The sequence below is a fragment of the Octodon degus genome, unplaced genomic scaffold, assembly GCF_000260255.1.
Source record: "Octodon degus isolate 3935 unplaced genomic scaffold, OctDeg1.0 scaffold00048, whole genome shotgun sequence".
Taxonomy (NCBI): Eukaryota; Metazoa; Chordata; class Mammalia; order Rodentia; family Octodontidae; genus Octodon; species Octodon degus.
The window spans coordinates 8,986,246-8,993,544 of record NW_004524624.1 but is presented as its reverse complement, the minus strand read 5'-3'; the positions used below and the strand labels follow the sequence as shown (position 1 = coordinate 8,993,544).

General features: G+C 41.7%; 1 long non-coding RNA gene across 1 annotated transcript; it reads right to left on the bottom strand.

Annotated features, from left to right (window-relative positions):
- Positions 1-2,575: 2,575 nt before the first annotated feature.
- LOC111817061 lies at positions 2,576-5,850 on the bottom strand. The gene is made up of 2 exons (XR_002821333.1): positions 5,730-5,850; positions 2,576-3,183 (listed from the first exon to the last, which is right to left on the bottom strand). It is a non-coding gene; the product is annotated as an uncharacterized LOC111817061 (long non-coding RNA).
- Positions 5,851-7,299: the final 1,449 nt, after the last annotated feature.

Here is a 7,299-nt window from a genome sequence, read left to right as displayed (position 1 = left end):
TTCATTGGTGGGATAAATTCCCTTGGAACTTAAGTGTGAAATTTTATTTTTTTATTTTTATTTTTTGTTTTTGGCAGAACCAGGGATTAAACTCAGGCCCTTGTACTTGCCAGGGAAGTGCTTATTTTACTGAGCCATCTCCCCATCCTAAAAATGACCTTTTTTTTTTTCCTGGTAGAACTGGAGATTGAACTCAGGCCCTTGTGCTAAAATTTAAAAAAAAAATGTACTGCTGGATGTATTTTGGTAGTAGTCTTCTGAGCACTTATGCACCTACATGCATAAGGAATACTGGTCTGTGGTTTTCTCCCCTTGTGGTAATTAAAATCTAATTAAAATGAAGAATGAACCAATTCTGTAACTTTGAACATGTCATAGTATTACTAGAAATATTATTAATATTATTAGAAATATTTTTAAAAATTAAAAAAATTTAAACATGAGATTATAAAAACCATAGTTATTTTCAATGACCTAAATTCTGGCCTATTTTTATGTCAGAGAATATCAAACACTTGGCATTGAACAACATGTCTGGGTAGGGTTCACAGTGGCCAGCTATTGAGTAGAATAATAATCTGGCCTCAAAATTCCTCAGGTCAAGGGTCCTGGGAAGGTAATGGGTGGTGGAACACAGGGAAGGGGGCTGAGTTTCCTTAACACACAGAAGGTCTTACTTATTTCTATGTTTCATTTTCCTGTTAGAGAGAAAAAAAATCTATTTTTAATTCTTTGAATCATGTATTTTTCTACATGATTTTTATAATTGTTTCTCAGACCTTTAGAAATATGTAAGTAAAAGCAAAAGTTCACTGTTCAGATATGTTTGTACAAAGATGTCTTAACACTAAGCAGCATCAAGTCCTCATCTTCACTCTCAGCTAGCCAGTGTGGAAAGGGGTAAAACAGGTAAATGAAGTTCCATCAAGTCACGAAGTGAGCCAGTAGAAAGGATCTGGGGACAGGTCTCTCTGCAACCCCCAGCCACCTCAAATCTCTGTTAGAATACAACCCAGTGATGGCGAGGAGGCCAGGGTGAAGCCCACAGTCGGCTGCAAAGCAGGGAACCCTGTGCTCACTGAGCTTTTCCCTTCACTGATCTTATATAGAATGTCACTCATGCCCTGCAATCCACCAGTGTGACAACCGAAACTGGGCAAGTAGGCAGGAAAGTGCTCCAGAAGGAGCTGTACCACTTAATCAGAGCACACTTACCCAGAAAAAGAAAACCAGCCATCTGGCATTCTTTGAGGTAGGTTCTTAGGCCTGAGTGGAGTTCTGGTGCCCTCTAGCCATTCTGCAGTCCTGTTCCAAGACCCAAATGACAGGGTAAAGTTTCACTGAACTTTCTTTCTTCTAGTTAACTGACCTAGACAGCAGCAGCTGCTTGTTCCTTTAGTTTCACTTAAAAAAAAAAAAAAAAAAACATGCCTAGTTTCCATGCAAAGAAAGCTGTGAGATACAACTGTCACAAGCGCCCACACTTCAGCATTGCCTTAGAGGAAGACTGGGAAGAAACAGTTGTCAGAGCTGTGAGCTCAGCCATCTCCTGGGCGCTTCCCCAAGCTCTGAGCTGGCAGGGAGACGGAACTGAGAGCACCACCTGTCTGCTGGGTCTTTCCTGCACCTAGTGAGCTGCTGCGGGCAGCCTGCAGGATCCAGGGCTTCCCCTGGCTTGGGCATGCCAGGGTCAGTGGTTCTGAAGCACTCTGGCTGATCTGGCTGTAGAAGGATGAGTGATAAAACAACACCAAGCTATCCCAAAGTTTAACAGAGTTGGCCTTAAAAGACTGCCAATATGCAACCATTCTGACTTTTGAAAATGGCCACTTCATATGGTTCAGCTTAAACTTTCAATAAGGGAAAGAAAGGCAAGAAACTAAAGTCCAAAGAATCTACTGCCTACCATACGTATATGTTCAGATCATTAATCTCCCAATTTCTTTTTAGTTTGTCTGTGTCTCTTTTATGGGCTAAACTGTGTTCCCAACTTCAAAAGGAAGAGAAAGTCTTTTTTTTTTTTTTGGAACCGGGGATTGAACTCAGGCCCTTGTGCTTGCCAGGCAAGCACTTATTCTACTGAGCTATCTCCCCAGCCCCAACTGAGCTATCTCCCCGGCCCCCTAATTTCTAATACTTCATGACGTGACCTTATTTGGAAACAGGGTCTTAATAGAGGTAATCAAGTTCAAGTGAGGTAACTCAGGACGGCTCTGCCAATAGGCTGGTGTCCTTATAAAAAGGAAAAATTAAGAGAGAGGAAGGCATGCACCGAGGGAAGTCGACGTGAAGGCAAACTGTGCGGCTTCTACAAGCCAAGGAATCTCTGAGGCCACCAGAGGCCAAGTGGGGAGGCTTGAAATATTTCCTTCCCTTGCACCTTCAGAAGAAGCGCGACCTTGTTAGTATCCTAACTGTGGACTTCCGGTCTCCAGAACTGTGAGGCAATGAGTTTTCGCTGGTTTAAATTGCATAGTATGAGATACCTTGTTACACACCTAGGAAAACAAGATGGGCTCCTTCCCGTGATGCCTAACTATACCACCGGTAAAACATAACAGCAGAGCCTATGTTAAAAAAAGGTACAGTTTAATCCCTGAAACTCTAGGCAAGAGATCTGACGTGTCCATTCTTACAGGAACCAGTTGTGTTTCCCATTCTGGCCAAAAAAGATTTGTTTGATCAGATACAACAAAGATGGCCTTGTAATTTACAATGTATGTATATATGTACACATGTGCACACCTACACACAACCCCACATATTTCTTCCTTGTTCGGTTTTCTAGCACTTCCAAGTTTGCAGTGCAAGTTTTAACACACATTTTTTTCTTCAGTCTGAGATGGGGCAGATGTCATGGTTGTGTAACTTTAAAGAGCCCATTCAAATCTGAGGAGCACCACACAGGTATCCTAAGGAGTTACAGAGAATCACTGATACTCTCATGGGGAGTATTTCCTGTTAAAAAAGTCAGAAGGTGGAAAGGGGGCTCCGGGAGAGGTGCTCAGAAGGCAGTTCCAGAAGGTCAGTGTCAGCAGGCTTCCCCGGAGCACTGTCAGTGTGAGCATGCAGGATTTGGGACACCTCTCTTCTGGAGAAGGGAAAGCCTCAAAACACGAGGTAGAATTCACCAGAAGCTCTTCTAAGTCAGTTTTTTATTAGGATCCAGTGTAATAAATAAGCCTAAATGAAAAGAAAGAATAATTATAAGTTAGTTGACTTCAATCTGAGAAAACTAATAGACACATACAAAGGCATTTAGATTCATTTTCATACCCTCACTCTGTCTGCTAACTCTGAGTTTTCAGCTAAACTGAGAGTCAACTTTTGGGTGTCACAATCCAAAAGCATCACCTCCCCCAAGATAACCAGGTCCTCTACCACTTGGCCATTTCATGGTTCATTACCACTTTCATTAGAGATAGCCAGGGAAATGAAAAGAAGTAAAATTACGAGCCATCTGTTACCTTTATGATAGGGAAAGGTTTAGTCAGATAGGAATTACAGTGCAGCCTGGAATGGAGTTATAAATTGACTGGATTCATATTATTCACTATCTTTTGCCTACTCTTTTATCCATCATTCCTGTAAACAGCTGATACTTAGGTGAAAAATGAATTTCTTACAAGATACAAAAAGCATTAAACATAAAGAGCAAAAGAGTAAGTGTGGTGACATTAAAAAAAAAAGATAGCTTAAAGCAAAAAGAAAGTAATTTACACACTGGAAAGAGATATGCCCCTTACATAGGAGATATATATGTATGTGTTGGATATATATATATCCAACAAAAGGATTAGTATAACATGAAATACAAAAAGAATGCTTATAAATTAGTAATAGAATGAAAAGAACAAAAAGCTGAAAAAGCAAACAAATTTCACAGAATGGAAAAAAATATAATCAGTAAACATGATGAGATACTCAACTAATTTCAATCAGGAAAATGCAAATCAGGTACTGAGATACTATTTTATTTTTTTTAATTTATTTTATTTTATTGAGAAACAAGTATCAATGAGACAGTTTCAAAGCTGATTAATAGGACAGTTTCAATAATTAATATACTGTACACTGTTATCTTCTTAGTGGTTATCCAATGTACAAGAAGCTGATAGGCTATCTTGTCCAAACACTATTAGTACAAATCTTTCTTCTTAATGGGTGATCTTTTTTTTTTTTTGTGAGCCTGGGGATTGAACTCAGGAACCTGCGCTTGCCAGGCAAGCGCTTATTCTACTGAGCTATGTCCCCAGCCCCCTGAGATACTATTTTAAAACCATTTAATTGGCAAAGATCAAGAAGCCTGACTTTTACCAATTGTTACAGAAGACAGGGATCAGAAGAATCTCTTATATGGCTGGCGGGAGTGTAATTTGGTACAACCTTAGGAAACAACTCGGTGTTGTTTTCTAAGCTGAATGTGCACATACTCCACAACTGGCAATTCTGTTACCCAGGTATACACGCCAGTGACGTCCAGCCTTTTAGAGGTGAGTGCCTGAACTGTACTTAATTATTGCAAAGTGCCAACACTGCAATTAAACCAGAATACCAAGGTTTTAGTTTAGAAAAAAACGACTAGTGCATTCATGTTTTTGCCTTTAAGATACCACTTGTGCCATAGGTTTGCCACCTGGTATACGGCAAGCTCTTGCCATGCACTCTCCCAGGAGACATGAACCTGGAAAATGGTTAGAGCAGCCACTTCGCGACAGCCAGAGACCCATCGGAAGAGTTCAGCTCCTCATGGTGTAGTCGTGCAGGGAGCATCACGCAGCAGCAAAAATGAGCAAACTACACAGCCAACGGGATGAACCATACGACATGGAGCTAAGTGAAAAAAAAATTAACCAAGCACAGAAAATCACATACAATATGTTTTCTACAAAGTTCAAAACCAACTGAACAACACATTCCTCAGATATACATTATTCTTTTTTTTAAACAGATAATGTTTTAATTTTTTTTTTGATCAGTTTTTGGATTCATGATATTTATTTATTCAGTTAGGGTTTTATTTTTTATTTTTTTATTTTTTGGCGGAATCGGGGATTGAACTCAGGCCCTTGCGCTTGCCAGGGAAGCGCTTATTCCACTGAGCCATCTCCCCGGCCCCTAGTTAGGGTTTTAGTTTAGAAAAAAACTAAAGCCCTCTGTAGTTGTGTGATTGGCAAAAGAAAAAAGGGCATATGTCATGCTGGAAATTATATCAACCTTACATTTAGTAATTATTTGGTAGCAAGGAACTAAAGTAGCCTGGATGAGGGCATCTTCTCTTTGCCCCCTGTATTACTGTTTCATTTATTTATTCATTTTTTTAATGTATTTGGTACAGGGTCTCACTACACAGCTCTTACTCATAGTGATCCTCCTGTTTTGAAGGATTACAGGTGTGTGCCACCAGACTCACTCTTGGTGACTGCTCAGTGCACCCGAGGGCAAGGCCAGCACGGTATATGGTGCCAGCGATGGAACCCCAGTCCCTGCACTTCCTGAGTGCTAGGACTCAGGTGTGTGCCACTAGGCCAGCTGATTGTTGTGAGAGAGAAAGGAGGGGGGAGAGAAGCGAAGCGAAGAGAAGCAAAATGAAGTGAAACAAAGCGAAGCTGGGGAGATGGCTAAGTGAAATAAGTACTTCCCTGGCAAGTGCAAGGGTGTGAGTTCGATTGGAGAGGCAGGAGAGGCAGGACCCAACCCAACCCCCAAAGAGAGTGGCAGCTCCTTACTTGTTGCCTCTGTGTACAGCGTCTCCTCATCGACACTTTGAACATTACAGGAAACAAAAACTTTCCTTCCTTCAACTTTTTCAAGTTGGCTATTTATCACAACAACAGAACAAAGAGGAATAGGCCTGCAGAAGCGGAGAAAAATGAAAAACAATAATTTTTCAAAAGTCATATAATACTGGGGCTGGTGAGATGGCTCAGTGGTCTAAAGCACCTACTTAGAACAAGCTTAGCAAAGCACAGGGACCGCGGTTCAATCCCCCAGCACCACATGCCAGCCAGCCCCGCCCCCTGGTGGGCTGAGCTGGCCACACACACACACACACACACACACAGTAAAATAAAATAAACGAGATACAATTTAAAAAAAAAAAGTCATATAATACTGAAAGATGACCAAACGCATGCACGCACGCATGCACACGTGACAAGGGTGGAAACCCAGGTACTTGCATCAGTGAGCACAGGTCCCCCTCCCTCCAGGCCGCAGGACAGATGGCTGGAAGTTCCAGGCTGCCCTGCTAGGCTGGGCTCAAAGAGCTACAGAAATTCCAGCTCAGTGAGTGATGGCAGGGACTGCTTGCTGGAGACCCAGATCAAAATCGGAAGGAAGCTGAAGTCCTATCAAGAAGGGGAAACAGGGCCTTGGGATGGTCTTCCAGCTGGGTCCGCATTCTCTGGCACAACCAAAACTTCTAAGCAACTCCTTTAGAGCAAGCCACTGGGAAGACACCTAATAACAAGGTGTTGGCTTACTGTGCTAAGCCAGTGCTTTCCAGTAGAACTTTCTGTAAGGATAAAAGTGGTCCATGTCTGAGCTGTCCAGCGCAGTATTCCACTGAGCACTTAAAATGTGGCTAGCATGAATTAGAAATTCAATCTTTAATCATTTTAATTTCTGTATTTAAAAAATATTTTTAGAATTTCTATTCTTTCATTAGAGGGTCTTGCTAGGTAGTTTGTACTCATAGTAATCCTCCTGTCTCAGCCTCCCAGCACTGGGATTACAGGTGTGAGCCACCACACCCAGTTTTAGTGCCTGGCATGGCACGCAGTAACTGGGATGGAACTTGGGACCTTGCACTTGCCAAGCAGGTGCTTAGACTGCGGAGCTATCTCCCCAGCCAATTTTTTTTTTTTAATTTTTTTTTTTTAATATTTATTTATTTTTATTTATTACATTTATTTATTGTGTGTGTGTGGCCAGCTCAGCCCACCAGGGGGCGGGTCTGGCTGGCATGTGGTGCTGGGGATCGAACCTCGGTCCCTGTGCTTTGCCAAGCTTGCTTCAAGTAGGTGCTTTAGACCACTGAGCCATCTCTCCAGCCCTCCCCAGCCAATTTTGACTAATTTCTATTTACATAGCTGCCTGAGTTCAATCCCTGGTTCTACCAAAAAAAAAGAAAGAAAGAAAGGAAGGAAGGAACCAGCTCAGACATGGACCACTTTTATCCTTACAAAGAAAGAAAGAAATCCTCTATTTACATATCTGCATGTGACTAGTAGCTATAGTCAGCCTGGGAATCCTGGAGATATATAGGAACACAGTGAGAGAGGGATCCTAAAGGTG